Here is a 26847-nt window from a genome sequence, read left to right on the forward strand (position 1 = left end):
TGACGGGAAAGGTAAAAGTTATTGATGCTATGCTGCGTGTTTAACTCGGCAAAGGTAAACATTTGAGGACACTTTCTTTCCTATTTAAACTTTCGGATATACTTCCTTCTTTTTACAGTGACCGTGTACACATCCCCTAATATGAGTTCAGGGCAGAGATTGCACGAAATATAAAAAAAAATCTTTAGAAAGCTTTTCAAAATGTTCAAGTGCTTCGATAAGAAAAAAGAGATATTATAATTTTCTTTGGTTATGATTTATCGTGTATGCCATACATACTAACAGTAATAGTTCTGGCCTAACTGCTATAAGAGTAAGTTGGTCCCAATCTAAATTCAGTCCAAGTTTGCTAAATGATCACATTGTGTGATAAGATATCAAATCCAACTTTCTGCCTTTCAGTATCTGTTAAAAGCTGACGGTGGTGCGTTTCTATTAATATCATTTAAATGTTGCCATTCAAGGATGTTTGGAGGAGTAAATTAGTCTGAAATAATCTTGCTTCATAAGAAAGACTCACTTTTTCTTCGTCCATTGGCATATATACAGATTAGAATGAAAGAGTTTGTTGCGGTGACATGCATTTGCTTCTAATTTCAGCTGAAGAGACGATAAAAGAAAAAATATATATATATATATATCCCACCGAACAAAAGTATAGCGGCCCAGGGGCAGACCACTCACCTGCTTACCATCGTCAACTAGAAATCGTTTGACTCTATTCCTGGGTTTTTTTGCACAGGGGCTTATGTCGCTCAATTAAATTCAAAACAACAGTCCTCCGTTATTGGATTAAACAGTGTAACTGACCCGCTTGCACTGAAACAATAAAAGCATGAAAGTTAAAATTGTCAATGAATATTGAATGATATTTCCGCACTGTGTTCCGAGTTTTGGACGCCGTTGAAACAATCGTGGGGGTGGGCGTTTACGAGGTACTACACCCGATACACAGTTTTTAACCAAAAGTAGGTGGTTGATACTTGGCTCTTCCAAGGTACTTTACGGTGCTGATAACCTAAATGGTTGGTAACTACAATGCTTCGCGTGGTTCACTTACTCGCAATTACTCGACAAGTTTTCTTGAGATATAAAGGCACATTTTGTGTTTCTGATAACCTGAGTGGTATTTTAGTATCATGCTCACTTTGATTAATGAGGTGAAACCACGTGAGAGTAGTCCATGATAATGTCATTAGTCCTACTCAATTAGGCACATAACTGGAGTAGTTATCCATTCTAAGCATTTTTATCGCGTAAATTCCCTGGTGTTTTGCTGTGACTTTCAAAATGGTTGACTTTTATTGAAATTGCCAATGTATTACCTTTCAGTTTGTTTCTGTTACTGTTTGAGTGTGTCCACCAGATTGCCCCTGTACAATATACGTTGCATTTCTGTCCGCTGTGTCCGTCCTCGCTGTGGTTTTACTGGTTGTGTTGATGAGGAAACGGCTACCATGTAATAGGTAAGTACCACTGCAACTGATCTTGATCTGAATCGTGTGCTATCTTCTTTTTATGACAGTATAGCCTAAGCCTCAGAAAAGGTAGTTGAGAGTGAGATAAAATATAAGTCTCATGTAAATTCAAGGATTGGTAAGAAGAGATAATTGTTACAAGATAACGTATGAAACCTGAGTTTTGGAATGAGACTTGCAAAAAAATCTATACTGAATACATGCGTTAGAAAAATAACAGAAATATACGATTTCGAGGAAAAATGCCTGGTTTCAATCTGATAGTTGTACATGCTGTCTAACATCTCAGTGAGAGAGTGAGTGAGAGAGTACATGCGTGCATGTGTGTGTGTGTGTGTGTGTGAGTGTGTGTGTGTGTGAGTGTGTGTGTGTGAGTGTGTGTGTGTGTGTGTGTGTGTGTTTTTGTGTGTGCGTGTGCGTGTGTGTGTGTGTGTATGAGAGAGAGATATGCGATTGTCTATTAATAGAAACATGTGACCTATATTACTGATCACCCCTCTACATCCCCACCCACACCCCCTTGAATATCTCTCTATCTCTCACCCTCTCCCATGCTCTTTCTCTCTCCCCCCCTCTCTCTCACTCTCTCTCCTCTCTCTCTCTGTCTCTCTCTCTCCCTATCTCTCTCTCTCTCAACCTCTCTATCTCTCTCTCTCGCTCTCTCAACCTCTCTATCTCTCTCTCTCGCTCTCTCAACCTCTCTATCTCTCTCTCTCTCTCTTTCTCTTTCTATCTCTTTCTCTCTCTCTCTCTCTCTCTCTCTCTCTCTCTCTCTCTCTCTCTCTCTCTCTCTCAGACTCATGTACAATAAAGGCGTTTTGATGCATAAACTCATAATTGGAAGAGCGCCTGCACCTCTTTCTTATCAATTCACTTCCCACAATTTAAGAGACCCGACAAAAATGTATGCTCCCTGGCCCCGTATAGATCTTTGTAAGTCCAGCCTACTCTTTTCGGGGACTAATCTTTGGAATTCACTTCCAAGCGGTCTCAAACATTCTGTCAATGCCAAGATTTTTAAAGACAGATATTTCTCATTCTCACATTTCGTTCTCACTTAGCCTGAGCATGTTTATATTGTTGATGCCTTATTTGTACCTTTTACACGTTTCAGTAGATAAATGTACCTAATTAATTTCATAACATGACTTATGTAACGATGCTACATTGCTATTACTTGCAACGTAGTTGCTTCATTGACTCCTCAGTTTCACGGATTATTTTCTTCCCTCGAAGTTTCACACGTTTTTTGTTGCTTGAAACAGTTTTCATTATACCTTTGACAATAATATGTCATGTTCGTTTGTATGTATATTTTTGTTTGTTTGTTTAGTCTGTTAATCGTTTGCTTGTTTGTCGTTTGTTTTTATTACTTCTTTAATTGATATTCCAACATTTTTAAAACGTATTATCACTAGATTAAACCATCCCATGGGCGAGGGCTGGATGTAAAAAGCACATGTTTGCTATATTCCACTACCCTCGTTAGTAAAGAATTTGTCATTGTCATTGTCAATTTCTCTCTCTCTCTCTCTCTCTCTCTCTCTCTCTCTCTCTCTCTCTCTCTCTCTCTCTCTCCCTCTCTCTCTCTCTCTCTCTCTCTCTCTCTCTCTCTCTCTCCAAGATAAACAGCGAACTGGCAAACATTTGTGGAGAGTATCCTTTCTGTCTCTGAAGTCCGTTTGGAAAAGGAACCAACAAGGGAAGATAAACCCTGGCCTTCTTGCGGACAAAGTCCATTATTCTGCGAGAGGACTGTCATTGTTGCTGCGAGAAGCAAAAGCGGTGCTTTATGAAGCAAGCACTGACACTAAAAAGGAACACGCATCCTACGCCAACGTGACCAAACAGAACACAAGGACGTCGCCATCTGAACAAGGCCTGCAGCAACCATCACAAGTCACCCCTTCTAGCAAGGCAGATGAGCGACAGCACAGCGACCAGGACCAGCGCAACCAGAAGCCTGCTGCTCGTCCGGCCCCGTGGCAGACTCTGCATACCCAGGAGCGGATGCAGCAGGCACCACAGCGACACCCGTCAACCGGACAGCCGCCACTCCCCATGTGGTTGCAACATCAAGCAATGAGTGATGAACCTGTGAGTCACACTCAGCCCATGCCCCCATCACCACATATGCCTTTCTCATCAATGTATAATCCCTACTATCCTCCATTCCCTTACCCACCTCCCATGTACTATGCACCTGGCTACCCTGCTCCTCACAGACAATATGGAGCGCCCTGGGTCGCCCCATCGTCACACTTCATCGCTCCCTGGGCAAGTAGCCCTCAAGTCGCTTGTCACCTGCCATGATCTGTTTAACGAGAGTGGAGTAGTGTGTGTGTGTTTGTGTGTGTGTGTGTGTGTGTGTGTGTGTGTGTGTGTGTGTTTGTGTGTGTGTGTGTGTGTGTGTGTGTGTGTGCACATGCTTGAGTGTGAAAGAAATAAGTGAGAGAGAGGAGGAGGAAAGGAAAAGAGCAAAAACCAATCAAAAACTGTTCCTTTTCTTGTGACCGGACTTTAAAACACGTGCTGGTGCACTGTGACTGTTCCCTTCCCATATGATTTGTTTTCTGATCTTCAAACATATAAATCTTCAGAATTGTGTCGACGTTTACCGCGGTTAAACTGTGTTTTGCGGTGTCAAACGTACTCGTGTGTTTAATGAGAACATTAATTGATTCACCAGAACATTTTGTGTTTCATCAGAACATTATGTGTTTCATCAGAACATTGAGCTCGCTAAAGTGAGTTTGGCTGTTGTATAAGACACTGTGTTGACCTGGATTGCTGTACAACGGACCTTGTTGCCTCCAGTGTGTGAAACCGGTTACGGCCACGCAATCTTCGATTGTTTGAGGCATAATCGTGCCCCCTCCCTTCCCATTATCTAAAGTGAAGACCGGGCAGCTGCGCTTGTGTTTACTGCATTGTCTTCGTATTTTTGCAAAGGCCCTTGTCCTAGGTTTGGGGATTCACTGATTGTATCCTCCCTTTAATTTTTGACTCACATGCGAAGCAAAAGTGAGTCTATGTACTCACCCGAGTCGTCCGTCCGTCCGTCCGTCCCCCCCGTCCGTCCGTCCGTCCGTCCGTCCGTCCGTCCATCCGTCCGTCCGGCCGTCCGGCCGTCCGGCTGTCCGGCCGTCCGGAAAACTTTAACGTTGGATATTTCTTGGACACTATTCAGTCTATCAGTACCAAATTTGGCAAGATGGTGTATGATGACAAGGCCCCAAAAAACATACATAGCATCTTGACCTTGCTTCAAGGTCAAGGTCGCAGGGGCCATAAATGTTGTCTAAAAAACAGCTATTTTTCACATTTTTCCCATTTTCTCTGAAGTTTTTGAGATTTAATACCTCACCTATATATGATATATAGGGCAAAGTAAGCCCCATCTTTTGATACCAGTTTGGTTTACCTTGCTTCAAGGTCAAGGTCACAGGAGCTCTTGCTCCCATGGGGTCGCCTTCACGCGGCGGGAGCGTTTAAACAGAGCTACCCCACCCCTTTACTTCTCTTCTTTTGTCTTATTTCTGCCTTACCAGGCCTTTCACCTATATTTCCTTCCAAGAAAACTCTCCCTACTATTCCCTGCAGTTTTCCAATTCTTTTCTTGTTGTCTTATTTCTACCTGACTGGATCCATCACCTTTATTTCACTTACCAAAAGTCTTCTTTTCCACATCCTTATTTCTCTGCACCCCGCATGTCGTAAGAGGCGACTAACGGATTCTGTTTCTCCTTTTACCCTTGTTAAGTGGTTCTTGTATAGAATATAGTCAATGTTTGTAAAGATTTTAGTCAAGCAGTATGTAAGAAATGTTTAGTCCTTTGTACTGGACACTTGCATTCTCCCAGTAAGGTCATATATTGTACTACGTTGCAAGCCCCTGGAGCAATTTTTTGATTAGTGCTTTTGTGAACAAGAAACACTTAACAAGTGGCTCTATCCCATCTCCCCCCTTTCCCCTATCCCATCTCCCCCCTTTCTTTCGTCGCGATATAACCTTCGTGGTTGAAAACGACGTTAAACACCAAATAAAGAAAGACAGGAGCTCTTCAAAGTTGGATTGTATACATATTTTGAAGTGACCTTGACCCTGAACTATGGAAGATAACTGTTTCAAACTTAACAATTATGTGGGGCACATGTTATGCTTTCATCATGAGACACATTTGGTCACATATGATCAAGGTCAAGGTCACTTTGACCCTTATGAAATGTGACCAAAATAAGGTAGTGAACCACTAAAAGTGACCATATCTCATGGTAGAAAGAGCCAATAAGCACCATTGTACTTCCTATGTCTTGAATTAACAGCTTTGTGTTGCATGACCTTGGATGACCTTGGGTCAAGGTCACATGTATTTTGGTAGGAAAAATGTGTAAAGCAGTTCTTAGTGTATGATGTCATTGCTAGGTTTAGCTGAAGGTCAAGGTCATGTAAAGGTCAAGGTCAAGCATGTGAGTCGTATGGGCTTTGCCCTTCTTGTTTAATTTTTGGTCAAGTTTCTTCCCTTCATTAATTTTGATCTTATATCGGAGTAAGTGTTTGTGTGTGCGCGTGTATGTGAGTCATTAGGGCTGCGCAACTGTCTCACTTTCTCTTCTTTTTTTGTTTGTTTGTTCAATCTTCTTCCCATTTTGTGCTTGAATTTTTGCATATTTTGTTGTTGCTGTTAAATTGTTCTAATATTACACTTTTACCCAATATTGACGGACTGTGTGATGATATCTTCTGCTATGACGGTCTGTTGAGACAGTGATATCAAAATCGAGACCGGAGGTCGAGATTTTGATGTATACAACTCTCCTGTGTTCACTTTCAAGTGAATAACTATCGTTCTGATATCATTTTAAAGTGAAGCTAAAGAAACCTGGTATCGGCACTGCTGTGCATCTCCTATGATCTCAATGGTATCAAGGCACGCCTTTGCCGCGACAAGGTTTGCCGATACCGGCACTTGTCTTGTCTAGACAGTGACGTCATTCATAGATGACGCCAATCATAAATGACGTTTTGTCAAGGGAACTTATGCTTTCAAGTGTTGCTGCTTCCAGTGACAGGAAGGTATAGAGATTGATCATTGTATACAATCAATTTATCATTGTATACACAAATTACACAAACGTCATCTTGTGAGGGACCAAAAAATATTGAAACTCTCGGATGATTTTTTTGTGTGGTATCAACCTCGACCTACGGTCTCGGTTGATACCACAAAAAAATCATCCGAGAGTTTCAATATTTTTCGGTCTCTCACTCGATGACGTTGTGTAATCTCTATATCACTGTCGAAACAGACCAATGGCAGAAGATATCATCACACAGTCAGACAATGTTAGATATATTGCTAATTCTCTGGACATTTTGTATTTTCTGTAAAGAAATTACAAAAGTATTTGTCTCAGTTTTGGCTGTTCCATATTCCTCCCTCTGATTATTATTTCTTTTTGTTCACTCTTTTCTTGTACTTTTCAGTATTTTAAAATGTCTTTCCTTTCAAAAAGTCTTTAGTCGCTTGCTCAACTAAATTCTGGGATAATTACATTTTCATATATATTTGTTTGTTTTTAAATTTAGGTGTTTTTGTTTTTGAAGTGGGGAAGCAATAAAGAGGTCGTCGATATCAAAACTGATATCGACGGAAATGTTGTCGATATCACTTTTGCACTGAGTTCAGTTTTGCCCAATTGACCAATGGAAATCCACATAACATATGAAATAGCAATATTGTCTAATGTCAACGGAGGATTCTTCTCTCCGTATCGGGCATTTGAACATTTAGTCAACAAAGTGCCTGATGTTTGTGTATTGTTGAACAAACAACCACAGCTCGTACATCTTTTTGGTGTTTGCGAAACACGTCTAGATTCGCGTGTTTCGGACAGCCTGATTGATATTCTAAATTACTCTGTTTTACGACGCGATAGTGCACGAACTGGCCAAACAGGTATTGCTCTGTATGTCCATTGGTCTATTGCTGGCATTGTGAAGCGAAGGGCCGATCTTGAAGATGAAAATGTGGAATGTTTGTGGGTGGAGTTGAAAAATGGTAAATCCTCGCCTTTGTTAATATGTTATAATATATATCGGAATCCTGCTGAAACAACAAGTTGGAATGATGATTTTGTTTCAATGATGGACAGAGCAAAACGTCGGGATGAGAATGTACTATTGCTTGGTGATTTTAACATTAATTTACAGAGACCCCAATCAACTTGGGGCTCAACCACTGCTCTATTTGGTCTTCACCAGCTAGTTAAAACCCCTACCAGAGAAACCAATAATTCATCTACCCTTATTGATCACATTTATACTGATGATAAGACCACTGTTTCAAATGTACAAGTAGTACACTCCACTTTCAGTGATCATTATTCTGTTTTTTGCTCGATTGTTCTGAGATTGCCCAAATCACAGTGCTCACAAAGGTCATACAACTATCGAGTACAGAAGTTTTAAATACTTTGACGAGTCTGCCTTTTTCTGTGATCTTAATCGAGCGCCGTTTCAAAGCGTATTTAATTGCAGTAACGCAGATGATGCTTGCAATCTTTTCCATGAGATTTTGTGTTCCATTATTGATAAACACGCTCCACTACGTCAGCATAGAGTGAAACATCCCCACCTGCCCCCTTGGTTGACATCGGACATTATTGAGGCTATGGCGTTGCGTGATTTCTTTAAAGAACATAACATGAAAAGCGAGTACAAATTACAAAGGAATGAAGTTTTGAAAACGGTAAGGCAAGCAAAAGCAGATTATTTTAATAAATTGCTTTTTGACAAGAGAGATACTTCTACAATTTGGCGAGCAATGAATGAAGTTCTTGATAAATCTCGAAAGAGATCGACCAATTCTCCGTCACAAATAACTCCAGAAGATTTTAATCAACACTTTATTTCGCTCGCAGAGAAACTGAAAGCCTGTCTCACGCAGAATAAGTCCGTTGATAATGATGTCTCTCTAGACAACATGTTGTGGACGAAAGTTGACTCAAAACGAAACGTTTTCTATTCCACCCATTACTGTCCACGAGGTTGGAAAACTGATAGAACAGATGGCGAATAAAAAGTCAATGGGTCCCGATAAGATTCCTGTCCGGTTGCTCAAACTTGTGTAACCGAGTGCCAATTTACTTTACCCATTCTCACCGAGCACAAACACTCAAAGCAACTGACACAAGTTATATTACCAGGTTCTTTTATTCCATAAGATGAAAAGGGGAATGTGTGGGATAACGGGGGTTTACTTTCAAATACAAAACTTCCAATGTATTACAACAGGACTAAACAACTCCAAAAACAACGCTCTCAATTCTTCACTCTAAAACTATATTCTAAATTCTCCCTCTAAAGCTACACTTTAAAAACACACTAAATCCTTCCTCCAAACTACACTCTAAAACTCTACTCTAAATCCTCACTCTCCACTTTAACCCAAAAAACACAATGAAACTCTAATCTAAAACAAACAAAATCTAAAAAAACAACCTAAAAACAATTCTTAAAAAAACCAAAATCTACAAAAACTCACTGAGCCCCTCTAACAAAAACTAGTCTACAGAACCCAGTCCACGAAAACCAGTCTACGAGAACCAGTCTACGAAAACTAATCTACGAGAACCAGTCTACGAAAACCAGTCCACAAAAACCAGTCTACGAGAACCAGTCTACGAAAACCAATCTACGAAATCCCCATCTACAAAGAACTAACTGAATCTAACTACACCCCTCTAAAAAGAAAAGACCTGAATCTAACTACACCCCTCTAGAAAGAACCCCGTCGCACACTCTGCCATCCTGCAAACCACAGAATGCACGCCGTAAGCATACGTAAACAACTCAACAATTTCAACCACCACAAACTAACTCTTTGAACAACAAAACACATCATTCCTATCAAATAACATACCTACAATACCGTTCTCTCAAACGGTTTTCTAAAGCATTCAATAAACAAAAGTTTTCCCAAACATTCAACTCACAAAACAGTCTTCATGAATATTCAAATAAATCCTTCCCCAAGCAGCATACTCTTCTTCTCACTGCTTACCCAATTACAGAAAGAAAATTGTATTAACCTACCAGCAACAGAATTCCTCACATCCCAAAGGATTTCAGCCTGTGACCAAACATGTCACACACCGGCGTCAAGAGAAACACACGCGACAAAATACACGTTGTCTCACTTCAAAATTCCAGGCAGAAAGAACGTCTCAGCGGCGCCCACAGCCTGCGTCACAAGGTTAACACACTTCGACTCGAGGGGTGTCGAGTACCTTGATTTTCTCTACTTGGTGTTTAACATCACCTTCAACTATTCAAAATCACATCGCGGCGGAGAGAAAAAGAGAGATGGAACAAAGTCACCTGTCAATTGTTTCTTGTTCACAAAAACATTAATCACAATTTTACTCCAGAAACGTATACCAAAAAACAATCGTTTTACCTATGCAAATTTAAGAATCGGCCCTTCCACAAGACCATTTCACTACCAAAAAACACAGTCTCGGAAACCTTAGTGGATCCCCGATAGTACAGGGGTACCCGAGTTCACAAGTTCAAACGGATGTACACAAGTGTATGTGCACCGTAACTGTCGTCGGTCACAAGCTCACACTTGCTTTACCATACATAATTACTCCCAAAAAGCAAGGATCTTACGGACCCTAACAACTTTCGACCAATTTCCCTCTTACCTGTTTTATCTAAGCCTTTGGAGAAGCATAGTCAGAAATATTTACTGGAATATATGGAACGAATGAATTTGTTTCATCCATTTCAGTCTGGATTTCGCTCTAAGCATTCATGCCACACTGCTCTCAGCTCTTTATGTGAAACTTGGTTATCAGCTATTAATGAGTCCGAAGTAACAGGAGCGTTATTCCTGGACTTTAAAAAAGCCTTTGACCTTGTAGACCACTCCTTATTATTAAAGAAATTACAATGCTACTTAAAAGATGACTCTGCTTGTGCCTTCTTCGAATCATATCTTTCAAAACGGACACAATATGTATTCATCAACTGTAAAACTTCGTCGAATGATTTTGTCAAAAGTGGTGTGCCTCAAGGGTCTGTATTAGGACCTATATTGTTCTGTATTTATATAAATGATTTACCTCTACATGTGTCAGATGAGAAAGTAAGATGTGAGTTCTTTGCGGATGATTCATCAATCCACACCAGTCAGAAGTCCTTGGTAGCCGTCAACCAATCTCAGTCTTCAAACAAGTATAGATGAGATGACTTAATGGCGCACCACAAATGCCATGATTAACCACCCTGTTAAGACGAAAAGTATGGTGATTACAACTAGACAAAAACACCAATTAAAACCCTTACAGCTTCAACTGTCAATTGATTCAACTCAAGTGCAACAAGTTAAAGAGCATAAATTATTAGGGGTTACCGTTGATCAAGAATTGAAATGGCAAACTCACTTGAGTAAAATTTGCAAATTAGTATCTAAAAATTTGTACTTATTGTCTAAATTAAGACATTATGCCGATGTGGAAGCACTCAAGTTGTTTTATTACGCCCACATAATGCCCCATATCAACTTTGCTTCAACACTTTGGGATAACTGCAGTGATGTTCATCTCAAACGACTCAATTCTCTTCATCGCCGTGCTGCAAAACTAATTCTGCATGAGTCAAATAAGCCAACAGATGATAAATTAAAGCTCCTTAATTTCCTTCCCTTGAAAGATCAGTTGACGCTAAACAAGGCTGTCTTTATGTACAAAGTAATTAACAATAATGTTCCTGGATATTTAAAATTACATTTTAGACATACCACAAAAAGATATGGGTCCCAGAACCTGATTCCCCCCCATCCCTCGTCTAGACTTGTATAAGTCAAGTTTAGCCTTCTCATGAGCGTCTCTATGGAATTCCACACCCCTACCCCTCCGAAATGCCTCCTCTGTGAAAACGTTTAGGCGCCAGTTTCATTCCCGCTCAGGCCTAATGGGTAAATAGAACACTTTTCATGTCTGATATTTTAGTGCTTTTTACATTTAGTCAAGTTATGTTTGTATTTTGATTTGTTCTTTATGTGTATGTATTGATAATGATATACATGCAAATGATCGGGACAATTCCTCCCCACATTTTTTTTCTCCATTTTGTTATTAGTTGTTTTGGATGTTTATATGCAATGCATTATTGCAACTATGCTATGCTGCAATTTCCACACTATATTGTTTTTTTCCATTTTTGAGTGTGTATACAAAACCATAACCCTTTTTCTTATTACTATTTACATTATGTACGTCTGTAAGAAACAATAACCTTGTCAATTTTACTATCTATATTCTGTGCGTCTGTATTAAGTGTTTGTATAAGGGACAGGTTGTAAGATTAGGCTTTGCCTAAAACCTCTATCCTTTGGTAATAAAGTTCAGTTTCAGTTTCAGTTTCTCTCTCTCTCTCTCTCTCTCTCTCTCTCTCTCTCTCTCTCTCTCTCTCTCTCTCTCTCTCTCTCTCTCTCTCTCTCTCTCTCTCTCTCTCTCTCTCTCTCTCTCTCCTCTCTCTCTATTTCGCCGTGATTTGACTTTTGACCAACTCTGCTTCCCAACAGATGTAAAGAGACTCGTGTTCCCGCTCCTGAAGAATTGCATATGGAGTGCTCCAGCTGAAGTATAATATGGTATGTAAAAGTGTATATTTTGTACCTAAATGCGACCAGATTTAATCTCTTAAAGGCACAGTAAGCCTCCCGTAAACCATCACAGATACGGTCAGGCTTTTACACACAGTACAAACACCCTTTCATTTAAACACTCACCGATTGAGAACATCCTAGGTGCCCTCCGTAAAGAGCGAACAATTTTCAAAGAATTTATTTTTGCTTGGTTTATCTTACCCCTGAGCCATCGTGAACCCGTGTGATCCAGTTTCCCTTTTTCACAATGTAGTCGTCAGTTAGTCATTTGAATGCGACTCAATGTGAGCTTATCTACAATAGCACGTTTTTATGCACGAAACAAACGGCTGTGGTTCACAAGAACTCTAGCGATGGCTTTTCACTGTTGAGAGGAACGGCGATATGCCGCGTAAACCCGGCGTCGTCTGCTACGACCCTTGCGTGACCCTGCTGACGGGCTTTTCTTTTTTCAAACTTTCACAACTTCGAATTGCACTGATCTTGTCTTGATGAAAAAAGAATTCTTTTATGATTAAAGAATGTTTGTGTAACAAGCTGTCAATTTATTATTTAGATTTTAAAAGTTAGGTCTAGCGCAAAAACGCACCACGGTCCAAAAACATTCTGATAATCATCGATCCACGGCTATCGCCAGTTTAAGGGAAGTAACTCATTTTTGACCTGAGTTCAGGATGGGTCCAAAAAGTGTTCGAGACAATCTGCAAAATTAATTCTTTAAAAATTGCTCGCTCTTTACGCAGGGCACCTAGGATGTTCCCGTTTGGTGAGCGTTCAAATGGAAGGGTGTTTGTACTGTGTGTAAAAGCCTGACAGTATCTGTGATGGTTTACGGGAGGCTTACTGTCCGGGCGTGATTTCCGGGATATTCATCACAGCCGTCCAGCTCCAAAACGAGGCGCCATTGTTGTAAGGGCCAAGTCCACGAAAATAAATTCTTTGAACATTTCTCACGCTCGACAGAAAGCAGCCAGGATGTTCCCGTTCGGTGAGCGTTTAAATGGAAGTATGCTTGTACTGTATGTAGACGCTCGGGGAGCTCTGTGATGGTTTACGGGAGGCTTACTGTGCCTTCAAGCATTATCCTACTCTGAGTACTCAAAATGTTTCATTGAAATAAACTCATGTGGGTTTTTTTGCATGAAAGTATGCAAACATCTCACTTATCTCAGTCACACCTTGGCTTTCTCATTTGTCCTTGTGCAGTAACGTGCAAAAGATCAGTACTAAACTATTTCTTAACTTTATTTCAAAGGCACCTTCAACTCCACCATGGCCGGTCCCAAGTCCGTCTGGGAAAGGAGGAAGGAGGGTTTTGGTGGAATCAGCAGCTCCACAGTGTAAAAGAACTTACCCCGACAGAAAGACAACCACAAGAACGTCACAAAAGTACAAGGGAAGACGACCCAGCGAGGGGCGCATGAAGGAGATCAGACAACCCAAGTGCAGAGTTACTGTGCATTTTGATCGTGGATGTTCTTAATTTAAGGACTTCATTTCCTGTGGGACAAAGAATACCTGGGAATGTGTCATGGTACTCAGTGCATGCTCCACCAAATCATTTTTTTATTTTTTTATTTTTTTTTAGTGGGGGTTTCGCGCAGCAATCTACCAGAACATAATTCCTGACTTGTAAATTGCTCCCCGAGCTAGTCATTTTTCGTTTTGCCTACCAACTGTCAGGTTGAGCTAATCAGTGTTCCTCCAGTAGTTTTACTAAACTCGGTGGACGAAAGTCCTTCATGTTTTATTCCTACCTTCAGAGAAACATCGTATACTCAGGTGACTCAATTTTTTGCATTTATCCTGCTTTGCGGGACTTAATGGAGCTGTCCTGTGCCTTAACCATCATTTCGTGTTGTTTGTCAATATGCAGAAATCAGTCATGATACAAACATTATTTGTGCATTCTGATCAGATACACTGTAAGGACCGTACATGAATCTCTCTCTCTCTCTCTCTCTCTCTCTCTCTCTCTCTCTCTCTCTCTCTCTCTCTCTCTCTCGCTCTTTCTCTCTCTCTCTTCTCTCTCTCTCTCTCTCTCTCTCTCTCTCTCTCTCTCTCTCTCTCTCTCTCTCTCTCGCTCGCTCTCTTTCGTCTTCGTGTGCATTGCTTCTATCAAAATTTTGTAGGGTTTTGCTTGCTTGTAGGAAAAATTTTCAGTTGTTTGTTCGCTTGTTTTTATTTTATTTGTTTGCTTATTGGTTTGTTTTGTTCGTTCGTTCGTTCGTTCGTTCGTTCGTTCGTTTGTTTCTAATTTATAAGAATTGTGTCTTGAATGTAAGGATATGTTGTAAGAAAAGGCGTTGCCTTAGACATCGATCCTAGCCTATCGCTCTTTCAATCTCTCTATATAACAAATGAAAATACACATATTAATTCGCACGCATATATATACTAAACCAAACGATATGAACATAAATATTCATACTTACATGCACATTTACGTGCTTTCTTTTCTCCCTTCTGCTTGACTCCCCGATGAGATTCTTGGGAGAAAAGCGGATTAGATACACTATAAGGGCCGTACAGGAATCTCTCTCTCTCTCTCTCTCTCTCTCTCTCTCTCTCTCTCTCTCTCTCTCTCTCTCTCTCTCTCTCTCTCTCTCTCTCTCATTTCATTTTCCAAAATCTCTTGAATCACGTGAGACCCAGATCTAAAGCGATCTATAATGGCGTAAGATTTCGATTTAACGATTACTCTCTGTGTAATAGTTCATGCCTGTATTCTGATTGTGCTTTTCAAGCATGCATTATGTTTTGTTTGCCATTTTTCTCGTGTCCATTTTGTCTTCGTGCTTTTTTGTGGCCTTTACAGTGTATGAACGTTTATTTGTGAAATGTCGAATAATCTGTCATCGTGCGAGGGCTGGATGTTAAACAGAATGTTTGTGTGCTTACTTTATAACCTTCAAAAGATCAACATTCATCTCATCTCATCTCATCTCATCTCATCTCATCTCATCTTATCTTATCTGCTAAGTGTACCAGTGGTGTGTTTTTTTTTAATATTTTCTTCATTATCACAAATGAATTCGGACTGTGTTCTTTTGTACGATATTTCTACGAACTATTCTATGGATATTGTCTTTTCTTAAATTCGAGCTAAATTGGCATAGGGTCATTTATGGCATTTATGTATTCCACAAAAATACTTTGGTAAATGGAAAGATCAATTCAATGTAGCAGGGCTTTTGGTCGGCTATTTATTGTTTATTATTTAGTACACGATTTACAAGATGGCAATGTTTTCCTGACCACTGTGTCAAGTGAGTAATTTCCGTGTGTATGTTTGGGGGTTGTTGTTTGTGTTGTGCTTTCATTATTATTTTTCAAGAGATATGAATACCATTAATGTTCAGGCAATACGATTTTGGAGCAACTTTGAATATCAACTGTACAAAACGTTATCATAGAAAGTTAGTATTATTTCAGCTATCAAGAAAAAGGAGATACACATGATACAAAAACTTCTAATAACGTCATGCTAAGGCACGGTCCCTTCCGTATAAACGACTCGAGTTATCATCTCAGAGCTTCCCAGGCTTTTACATGAAATAAAACCATTCCTCCATGTTGAAAGAGAATTACTTTTTTAAAAGCGTCTTGTGTCAATCTGCGAAAGTAGTTCACCAAAACATTGCAAATCGGTACAGGAAGCAGTGATACTGTTCATTTTTGGTATGTGTCAAAGTGGACATGCCTCAACGGTGCTCCGCCTTGATGCGGTGGGACAGCTTGCACACCTTGACAACCAGTAGAGCTACGCGTCAGGGGGAATCGTGTACTCCTGGCATGTCTAACAAAAATGGTCGGGCACCCTGGTCCTCCAAGCTGAGGTTGTGCAATGGGTTAATATTTCATTCGTGTAAAAAAAAAAACGGTTACAAAAACTGCCAACTCAGTTCGCGGGAGAACCAGGCCTGATGTGCACGAAGCGATACTGTGCGTCGGATTGGTTGAGATTGAGATTTGTTGTGATTTCAACCAAGCAGACTCCTCGACTTCATACCACCTATTTGGGTGGAATCCATGTTCGCTTCGTGCATTTCAGCCCAGCTCTCAATTAGGGAGGCTGATGAACTGATGATGCCATGTGGCCAAACCCGCCAGGGAGCTTCAGATCCGATGACCCATTTTCGCCCGGGGCAAAAAACGAGAATATGAGGGCGTCTGAAGCAAACCTGGGGTCGTAGTCTGCTTGACCATTTAAAACCATAATTAAGGAGCCAACAAAGATAAAGCAGCCATAGACCCTTGGAATTTGAGAAGAACTTGGATGCCCTATGTCCTGCAAGAACATAGACATAGACATAGAACACTTTATTATCTCAACGAGGAGAAGCGAAGACGATTCAGGAGGAAGTAAAAGTGGTAGCACGTCAAAGAGGACTAATGTGATGTGAATGCGTGATATATTGTGTAAAAAATTCCATCTCACACGGCAGAAATTAATATGTAAATCGCCGTGAGCTCTTGTGAGAAACGGCGATTAATAAATGTCCATTATTATTATTATTATCATTAATGGTGTTTCCTACATAAAAGCCTGGAAGAGTGACAGACCTTTTTTCAGGGGAGGACTGAGCCTTTACAAAACTCGATTGATTAAAAAGAAACGTGAGGCTTTGTTCAGACTTGTACGCCGTTATAAACTTGACAATGCATCTATTTATGTGTAAATGGTTTCATTCTTTGTGTACGACCGAAGCAACATGGATTTTGTTTTTATTTGTTTTCCTATTTGTTTGGTAGATTTGGGTGTTTTAGTTTTTTTATTGTTCCTGTACGTTTTGTTCTTTGAAATAGTGCATTTCTTTAGAATAAGGTATTATTTGCTTGATAATCTAGAGATGTTGATAAAAGTACATATTCTGGTGCATGTGATTTGCAAGGACAAGCATTACCCTGAGGTCTTCCACAGCGGACAAAACATAATATATTTAGAAATTGTTTTATTGCGACCAATACTTTTTTTTGTGTGGGTAAGAAACATGATCTCTGTAATGGCCGGGATATTTGATCATTTAATTACTTCCCTTTTCTTCTTATGTGTACGGGACAGTATTGTCTGTCTGAGACTAGTCACTAAAAGAATCAGGGACAGCGTATTGCGAAAAAAAAAAGAATTCTGCAGTTAAACGTGGTGACAAGTGTACATAAAGAAATATGTTTATGGGCATTATTTGTTATTGATCTGTGTTCACTACAACTTCTGCACTGGTAAGAAAATCCCAAGTTAATATCCTGGCCTGAGTGTAAGTGTGTGTGTGTGTGTGTGTGTGTGTGTGTGTGTGTGTGTGTGTGTGTGTGTGTGTGTGTGTGTGTGTGTGTGTGTGTGTGTTGCCAGTGGGTACTTTTGGTTTGAGGACAGTTGCTTTGGTGCATTTTGTCGGTTACAAAAATTAAAACATGGATAAAGCTGTGTGCAGGCATACTTCATAGTGTGTCTTAACTGTTGACAATAGCAGGTTTTGGACCAATCATGAAAAGGCATGTAGTTGTCTTTATTTAAGCGTTAATTTTTCAATTACGCAAGTAAGACGTGTTGGTTTAGAATGTAGTCAAGTGTGTATTCCTTGTACTGGATGTAATCTCAAAACTGTAAGAAAAGCACATAACGCAACGAATTCGCTTGCAAAAAAACTGATTGTAATCCAAATAGAGACTCACATGTAAATATAAAACACAGTAAACAAAGTAAATCACTATGCATTGCAATGATCAACAAAACATCTCAAAAGATGGTGGTACCACTTTTTTCTTTATGATAATAGCATCTCACTGAAAACTCACTCGGAGTTGAAACATGCGTAAGCATATGCTTAAAATCGCCATAAGAGATTAACATTTTGTTACAAAATGTCTAAAAACCACAGTTTTTACAAAAAGAAATCAGGTGCGTTTTGATTTGGTTTAAAATGTGTTTGGAAAGAACACACTAAAGCGGTTTCTTTGATTAAAGAACGTCCTGGATACCAGCGAAAAATAACTTTACGTTGCAAGTGACTTATCATACAGATTTTATTTGTTAATAGACCAAGAGACAATGGCAAACCACAGGTACTACTGTATCACTGTTACAACAAACAAAAGAAAACGCCTCGATTTTCAAACTTTCTTGGCTATTTTAGAGTCATTGTCGTAAGCAGCTGACAATTGATTTTGTTTTAGTCTTTTCAATGAGACTGTGTGTACAATGACATTGTTATTTAAACGGGGGGGGGGGGGGGGGGGGGGGGTTGGTTCTGAGATTAATGCAGCTAAACTTCTCGTTGGAAATACGTAAAAAAAAATTCAAAAAACAAGTGTTGATTGTAACAAAAAAATATGAGATTTGATATTTTGTAATGTTTCATGTAAATAGGGCATAATTATTTATTCTTGTTATTACTGTACCGTGTCTAGTCTGTCTATATCTGCAACTTCGGGGAATACTTGTTATATTAATTTATTTATATACCTACCTTTTTAAGATTCCATTATGTGCAATGTAGGCATTGCCAAAATCAAATGTGTTTAATGCTCTGATCGTTATAGTAGTACATGTTTTTACATATATACTTTGTTTTTGGTCGTTGTTGTTGTTGTCGTTTTTGTTGTAAATTTGGGGGATTTTTTTCTTATTATTTGTTTGCTAGTTTTATTAGACAGCAATGTAAACTGCCTCCTGAAATCTTGCTGTTGCTGTGTTGTTGCTTTTAATTTTCTATTAAGAATTTGTATGAATGTTTTTTTAAATTCTTCATATAACGATAACTAAATGCATGATTACCCCACCACTCCCCCTTCATAATGACATTTAGCTGCCTGTATATTAATGGCTCTCTTTATCGATGCATTGCCACTACATTTTGTCTCTGGGTGGGTTTTTTTCTTGTTTAAATATTTTTATTAGAAACTTTTCATCTTCAAGAAATATATTATAACGTGCGCATGGGTGTGTGTGTGCGCGTGTGTGAGTGCGCTTGTGCATGTTCGTGTGTGTGTGTGTGTGTGGGGGGGTGGGTGGGTGTGTGTGTGTGGGTGGGTGGGTGTGAGTGTGTGTGTGTGTGTGTGTGTGTGTGTGTGTGTGTGTGTGTGTGTGTGTGTGTGTGTGTGTGTGTTTTGTGTTCGTTTTTTAAGGGGTTTGCTTTTCTTTTTTTGTTATCTCTTTTTCTCCTTATTACATATTACTCTCATTTTCTTGAAATCGTTCCAGTCTTTGCACATTGTAATGGTTCGCCAATCCTTACTGTAAACATACTGTTCATAAGAGCACAGCTCCCATGGGGTCGCCTTCACGCGGCGGGAGCGTTTAAACAGAGCTACCCCACCCCTTTACTTCTCTTCTTTTGTCTTATTTCTGCCTTACCAGTCCTTTCACCTATATTTCCTTCCAAGAAAACTCTCCCTACTATTCCCTGCAGTTTTCCAATTCTTTTCTTGTTGTCTTATTTCTACCTGACTGGATCCATCACCTTTATTTCACTTACCAAAAGTCTTCTTTTCCACATCCTTATTTCTCTGCACCCCGCATGTCGTAAGAGGCGACTAACGGATTCTGTTTCTCCTTTTACCCTTGTTAAGTGGTTCTTGTATAGAATATAGTCAATGTTTGTAAAGATTTTAGTCAAGCAGTATGTAAGAAATGTTTAGTCCTTTGTACTGGAAACTTGCATTCTCCCAGTAAGGTCATATATTGTACTACGTTGCAAGCCCCTGGAGCCATTTTTTGATTAGTGCTTTTGTGAACAAGAAACACTTAACAAGTGGCTCTATCCCATCTCCCCCCTTTCCCCTATCCCATCTCCCCCTTTCCCTCGTCGCGATATAACCTTCGTGGTTGAAAACGACGTTAAACACCAAATAAAGTAAATAAGAGCACACTCATAAGCATTGCTTGTTTTGCTGCTTTGATTTACTTTCACGCATGTGGTATTGTCACTTGAAATTCTTGAATAAAACCTGTTTAAACCAGACAGCGTTTTAACAAATATGTATGTGTGTGTACATCCAGATGCTTGGTCTATTCTTGTTATCAAAACACAACATGATACACATGCAATTAATCAACAAGAGAAGGGAATGATCACAACTGTTAAAGAGAAAACATCCAGAAACAATGGACTTTTTACGTTCCAAAATTCAGAATAAAAAAACGAGAATGGTATTTATGAGAAAACAAAACGTTACAATCACTGTTCTTTGACCCAGCTGTCTTTTAAGAAGATAAACAGATAAACTCTTTTCTGTTTATCTTCTTAAAAGACAGCTAGATCAAAGTACAGTAATTCTAACGTTTGTGATTTTTTTGTGGCTATAAAAGAGGTCATGGGGGTTCTGGTAATGAAGGTGTGATGAATCATAGTCTCACTTACTATTTCATATAACTAAACATAAGTAAGGTGTTCATAGTTTTTATAACAGACGTGTTTGAAGTATCTCGTTTTTTCTCCAACTTGGGCACAACAAAATTTAAGAATTAGCATCAATAGTAGTTGCTAAATAAATAAGGCAATGGCTATTTTGCCGGTACCGGCAACGTAGCCTGTAGGCTATGTTGCCGGTACCGGCAAAATAACGATATGTTACGGTAGAGGCTATTTTGCCGGTTGGACTCTGCTGAAGCTAGTAAAGTGAAACGTCTAGTCGGATTCTCCATCTCACAAAGGCAATTATACACAAGTAATCTTCAATATTTGTATTTCTGATGTGCAAACTTCAAATGCAATTACAACCTTGTCTTATACACGAATAAAAGCCATATTTCTCTCTCTCTCTCTCTCTCTCTCTCTCTCTCTCTCTCTCTCTCTCTCTCTCTCTCTCTCTCTCTCTCTCTCTCTCTCTCTCTCTCTCTCTCTCTCTTAAAACACCAAATACACTAATTAAACTGGCAAATATCCGCGATGATCTCTATGCAAGGAATTAAATACTGGTTATTGTCTCTCTATGATCGTTCTCGCTGACTCTCTGTCTCTATGTGTGTGTCATGAATCACATGAAATAGATTGAATATATACGGACGTTGAATATACAACAAGTCATCGTCACATCTCTCTCTATGATCATTGTCGCTGACTCTCTGTCTCTATGTGTGTGTCAGGAATCACATGAAATAGATTGAATATACGGACGTTGAATATACAACAAGTCATCGTCACATCTTTCTCTCTATGATCATTGTCGCTGACTCTCTGTCTCTATGTGTGTGTCATGAATCACATGAAATAGATTGAATATACGGACGTTGAATATACAACAAGTCATCGTCACATCTCTCTCTCTCTATGATCATTGCCGCTGACTCTCTGTCTCTATGTCTCTGTGTGTGTGTGTGTATGTGTGTGTGTGTGTGTGTGTGTGTGTGTGTGTGTGTGTGTGTGTGTGTGTGTGTGTGTGTGTGTCATTCATAGCAGTTCCTGCAGAACCAGAACTTGGTTTTTGGTCTTGAGCGATTTCCAGCGCATTGCAGATGGAGGGATCTGAGACATGAATCACATGAAATAGATTGAGTATTCAACAAGTCATCGTCACATAGTGCACACACAGTACGGAGAGAAGACCGTACAGCCGAGTAGACGTAACTGCTAAACGGATTCCTCTGAAGTTCGCCTTTCAGAGCACGGATTGTGTCTGCCTCACCGACAAAGTAGCTCAGAATTTGTCTGTCTCGATCCACCGAGGACTTCTTTGAAAAGGGAACGGTTTGTCAACCTTGCATTTTTTCCGGCTAGGCATTCCAATAGCATTTATTACTTTTCCTTTTGGTCTGCCTCTCTTCCGGGATTTTGGTGGTAACGTCACATTATCAAGAGACGTCGACGTAGGCCTTGGTGCGGATGAACCCTCCTCGTCAGACGTCGTAGGCCTTGGTGCGAATGAACCCTCCTCGTCAGACTGTGGTGTTGTTGTTGGTGGTAGTGGGTTTGGGGCGGCTGTCATATCATACACTAGTTCCACAACCGCTACATGAGACGTCGTAGGCCTTGGTGCGACTGAACCATCCTCTTGAGACGTCGTAGGCCTTGGTGCAAATGAACCATCCTCGTGTGACGTCGTAGGGCCTGGGTGCGAATGAACCATCCTCGTGAGACTGTGGTGTTGTTGTTGGTGGGTTTGGGGCGACTGTCATATCATACACTAGTTCCACAACCGCTACATGTTTTCCAGATCCCCACACTTTTACAACAAAATCTAACACGCTCAATTTCTCTTGGAAATCAAAGTTGTTTTCTGCAGCTAAAGAAGCCAATTGTTGTCCGAGGTGGAGTTGATAATAAAACTCACTATAAAAGTTCAAATTTGTCAATCAGTGAACACTTCTCTCCCCCAAAGAAATTCCCATCAGAAACTGTCATTTATTGGTGAGTATTTAATCACAGGCGGTAACTTTCACTTTACTAGCTTCAGAGAGAGAGAGAGAGAGAGAGAGAGAGAGAGAGAGAGAGAGAGAGAGGAGAGAGAGAGAGAGAGTGAGAGAGAGAGAGAGAGAGAGGAGAGAGAGGAAAGAGAGAGAGAGAGAGAGCCTCTACCGGCAAAATAGCCTCTACCGTAACATATCGTTATTTTGCCGGTACCGGCAACGTAGCTTACAGGCTACGTTGCCGGTACCGGCAACATAGCCATTTCGAATAAATAAACAATAAACATAACACTATATTGGGTTATACATTTTTTTCTAAAGACTTAACAGTCCTTATGAAAACAAGGGGGAAAAGTCCAGGTAGTGTCCGGCATAGAATACATCACATTAACAAAGAATTAAGAATTGCACTAAAAAAACATCATTTTTTACATTTACTAAGAAATGAAAGACCAGTTCTGTAATTAAAACATACAGCATCGTTTATTCTTTGTCTTTCTCCTTCCACTCTCCCAAACCCCTAGCCACACCGTCCTCACCTCCAAACTTTCCGTAAATACTTCAGAGATATTCGGACATTCTGCCAGCTTGGCACACTACTAGATAAGGAAGTAACACAAGTTCCTGGAACTCTTATTCATTGGGGTGAATGTGAAAGTAGAGACCATTCCCAATGCCTGGCTTGCTTGCCTGTGCGGCGGTCATCTCCTGTGCTGGTGGTCTGGGGTGGAGGTTTGTACCAGGTAGCTCTGTCATTATGACCTCAGGGACTGCAACACAAACACAACATTCTGTAGTCTGCATGCTACATACCTCAGAATCAATGCTGTATCTTACTCTCGTGTGTATTTATAACCAATGTGTGTATGTGTGTGTGTGCGTGCGTGCGTGCGTGCGTGCGTGCGTGTGTGTGTGTGTGTGTGCGTGCGTGCGCCTCCGATCTACTGAAGAGTCACCTTACTTAAATTGGTAAACATTGGAGGTTGGTGTATGATCCTAAATCCTTACCTCACACGTTAATACTCCAAAACATCTACTCTTGCAAGCAACTAAGCAAACACGAACTCTGAAATATCTCATCACAAACTCAAAGATATCACAATCACCTACCTTCTCCCTCCTGATCGCCACCGACTACTTCGTACACGTGGGACACCCGGCCTACAGGCCGCCTTGCATCCAGCCCAGACCTTGCAGGAACTGAGGAAGGAACTTGATACTGGCCGGGTATCTCAGGCAGTTGTCTCTGCTGCTGTGGTTGTGCTGGTGGAGAATGGGGTGGCTGTTGGTTGCGGTCCTGTATTTCTTGCAGTGCAATGTCATTTCGTGGCGCCAGACGCGTCCGATGTCTCCCTGTGATGTATGAGAAATGTCAGGAATTAAAATTAGTTTTTGGTTTGAAAAATCACCAAATTAAAGGTGACGCGCTAGTCCCACAAGCATTGTTCGTCGCAGGGGAGTAACTTCTCAGAGATCTCAACTTTTCCGTTGCCAGCTTTGTGTGGGCGGTGCCTATTTCATCTCCCTCACTGCCCTTGCCTTGAACAGGGTCAGGTGTCTACTTCAGGCCTATCACAATTTGATCAAATCAACTCAAACCTCAAAAACAACTTGATTCCTACATTCTTTGAAGGAGCACACCCAACATCTGAGGTTAATTGATCATCCTTGTGTTATGATTTGTTTGGTAGTATTTCTCGTTTGTTCAAATAGACAGCCTGAGATCATGTTATTGTTTCGTTTTGTTTATCATGAACTAAACGTTCCAAAAACTAAACTTACTTGATTTGATTTTGATGATTTTAAAACATAAGCAGTCAATCTTTTGATTTGATTTGATTTTCATCAAAGGAAAACTAGCGTTGAAATGTATGAGCAACTCCTCAAATCCGTGAAACTGTGTGATTACACTCCTGGAGACAGCACACCACAGAGGATGGAGACAGCCGTTACATCCCAAGTACCCGGTTCTCCCCCCCCCCCCCCCCAATGCCGCCCCGCCCCCTTTCGCTCCATACTCCTTCCTTACCTACCCTCCGCCCCCTCCTCCCTCACTACCAACAAATCTCCTAATTTGTTTATACCTGCCTTCTGCATATGTATATATGTGACCCTCCACCACGAAATGAGTCGCATGTCACCTCGCGCGGTTCTGCGCTAGGCTTAATATAAGTCCGGGGAGTGTCTGGTAACAGTGTATGGGTCACCTTAGTCACAGGCTTATAACTCAAACAGTGTTCGCTCTTTTCTAAAACGGTTTTCACCACTGGATAGAGCATAAAAGACTCGTTAGGAAAATGTAAAAATATGAAAATCATGCAAAGGTGACATGCGACTCATTCCGTGGTGGAGGGTCACAATGTGATGTGAGAGTCACAGAAAAAATATAAATACAACAACATTACTTAAACTACATGTAGATATCCAGCTAAGCGCTACAGTTACCTTTACGTCTTATTACGAAGATGACAAGGCTGATGAAAGACACGACGATAACGGCGTTCACTGTCATCATGATGATACCAGGTACAGAGGAGAAGAGTGCTGTGTAGAAACGCTCATCGCCAGAACCAACAGTCGTCCAAGATACACTGATAGATTCAGACGTCATCAGCGTTTGTTCTGTGGTTTCTGGACTCTTTGGGGAGGTGAGTTCTGCAGCAAAAAATAATCCACCAGTAATGTTGCAGTCAACATAACGTACTCAGTCCTGACAAAGGGGCAGGTGCCGTTCAGAGTTATTAAAAACGATATGAATATTTGGTCTGTTGATGATTCCTATAATCATGAAATGAAATCTCTTGTTAGTTGTGAACAGAATATTTTGCTTTTAATATAACTACCGTTGCTTGTATGTGATGCAAACAGGTGTTTTACTTTGTGTGATTTTTCCAAACCAACACGTGTCGCGTAAGACATCTTTTTTTTTATTTAATTTACACTATGCAAGTGTGTGTTGGTGTGTTATTGTGTTATTGTGTGTGTGTGTGTGTGTGTGTGTGTGTGTGTGTGTGTGTCAGTGTGTGTGTCAGTGTGTGTGTGTGTGTGTGTTATTGTGTGCCATGGTGTGTGTGCGTGCGCGCGCAAATACGTGCGTGTCTGCGTGCGTGCGCACGTGTTCGTGTGTGTGTGTCTGTTTATCTGTCTGGCTGTCTGTCTGTTTATCTGTCTGTCTGTCTGTCTGTTTGTCTGAATGCGCGCACATGTCATGTATTTGTGCCTACCTTACCTAGAATCACAATGTGTATCTTGTGCTCCTTGATAAGAGAGGGCCTGGATTTCCATGTCCAGGTATTGTTGTCTCCTTTGTCAGCAGGAATCTCCACACGAAACAAGTCAGATCCTTCCTTAGGGCAGCGACAGTATTTGTTATTGGCAAAATCACCACAGCTTCCATTCTGGATAAAAAATGTGCAAAACAGCTTCTTTTCCTTAAAAACGTGGTAAACATTAAAAGAAGTGTTGCATGTTGAGTTAACCCTAAACTCAAGTCTGATGTTCTCGTTGCTGTATGAGATGATGCTCTGACTGTCGTGCAGATTCGGGAATTCAAATGTACCTGCAATGAAAAGAATGGTATGTTCCTGCAATGTAAATATTCACGATATTGTGATCTCAGTGATGACTTCATATCCTCGATCTTCACTCCATTCTATTAAGTATTGCATTTCAAAGGAAACAGTGCCGTGCGCGCACTTTCTGCTGACGGACACGATGCGGAACAGACACTTTACCGGGTGTGTGTTTGTGTGTGTGTGTGTGTGTATGTGTGTGTGTGTGTATATGTGTGTGTGTGTGTGTGTGTGTGTGTGTGTGTGTGTGTGTGTGTGTGTGTGTGTGTGTGTGTGTGACGGGCATAGAAGCGAGACATACTCACAGTAGTTTGAGATGCTGCTAGCTAACGTTGTCAAAGTCAGGAAACACAGAACACTAGATTGTCTCATTAACAACATTCTTCTTGCCATTATGGTTTGTTTGTAATTTGTAACGACAGCTTCGTCACTACACTACACGTTCACACGTTTCTTCTAACAGGGTCGTAGCCTACGGTTTAACTCGGGTAACACAGTGTGAACTTTGAACGACAAACCTGTCACAGAAAAAAGTATATGTTTAAGGAAATATTTCTAGAAAGTTGACGGTAAAAACTCCGAATCAGGAAGGACTTCAATCGAGTAATGCGTGAGTGCGTGTGTGTGTGTGTGCGTGTGTGTGTGTGTGTGTGTGTGTGTGTGTGTGTGCGTGTGTGTGTGCGTGTATGTGGGTGTGTGTGTGCGTGTATGTGGGTGTGTGTGTGTGTGTGTGTTTGTGTAAGTGTGTGTGTGTGTGATTGTGCGTGATTGTG

The 26847-nt window shown here is 40.5% G+C and overlaps 2 long non-coding RNA genes across 2 annotated transcripts; one reads left to right on the top strand and one right to left on the bottom strand.

The window, feature by feature from the left end:
• Nucleotides 1-1270: 1270 nt before the first annotated feature.
• On the top strand, nucleotides 1271-18385 carry LOC138955661 (uncharacterized). The gene is made up of 3 exons (XR_011452320.1): nucleotides 1271-1466; nucleotides 12074-12142; nucleotides 13413-18385. It is a non-coding gene; the product is annotated as an uncharacterized lncRNA (long non-coding RNA).
• A 942-nt stretch (nucleotides 18386-19327) lies between these two features.
• LOC138955659 (uncharacterized) lies at nucleotides 19328-20646 on the bottom strand. The gene is made up of 2 exons (XR_011452318.1): nucleotides 20027-20646; nucleotides 19328-19420 (listed from the first exon to the last, which is right to left on the bottom strand). It is a non-coding gene; the product is annotated as an uncharacterized lncRNA (long non-coding RNA).
• Nucleotides 20647-26847: the final 6201 nt, after the last annotated feature.

Source organism: Littorina saxatilis, unplaced genomic scaffold (assembly GCF_037325665.1).
Source record: "Littorina saxatilis isolate snail1 unplaced genomic scaffold, US_GU_Lsax_2.0 scaffold_548, whole genome shotgun sequence".
Lineage (NCBI taxonomy): Eukaryota > Metazoa > Mollusca > Gastropoda > Littorinimorpha > Littorinidae > Littorina > Littorina saxatilis.